This window comes from Myotis davidii, unplaced genomic scaffold, assembly GCF_000327345.1.
Source record: "Myotis davidii unplaced genomic scaffold, ASM32734v1 scaffold803, whole genome shotgun sequence".
In the NCBI taxonomy this organism is placed as follows: domain Eukaryota; kingdom Metazoa; phylum Chordata; class Mammalia; order Chiroptera; family Vespertilionidae; genus Myotis; species Myotis davidii.
Window position 1 is genome coordinate 624,951 of NW_006295567.1, and position 418 is coordinate 625,368.

The window sequence follows — 418 nt, forward strand, 5'->3', positions numbered from 1 at the left end:
GCCTCTGGGGAGACTGTATGAGTTCAGGTGTCTGGGAAGGCTAGCCCAGCTCACGGTGCGTCAGGAAATCATGCAGGGCCGTTTGGGACTGTTGTGAGACCAAAGGGGCTATTGCTGCTTTCTGAGCAAGAGGCAACATGATAAAATAACATTTGAGGAAGGCCCGACAGGAACAGAGAGGCTCAGGGTCAGCCTGAAGGACCCGGACTCAGGTGATGGCAGGGGAATGAGAGTTAATGATGTATGAGTCCTGGGGTGTTTAGCCATCATCTCCCATCCCTCACGGGTCCAAGATCACTCTTAGTGATCTCTGGGGGATTTTTGTCCCCCCCAAAATGTCAATCATCTACAAAAGTAAAGAGAATAGTATAATGAACTCCCATATACCATTATCCAGATTCAAAGATTCTTATCATTG

At 48.3% G+C, this 418-nt stretch overlaps 1 protein-coding gene across 1 annotated transcript in view; it reads left to right on the forward strand.

The window, feature by feature from the left end:
• Positions 1-418, forward strand: part of SIRT4 (sirtuin 4) — an 11,385-nt gene that overhangs the window by 6,936 nt on the left and 4,031 nt on the right. The window lies entirely within an intron of this gene.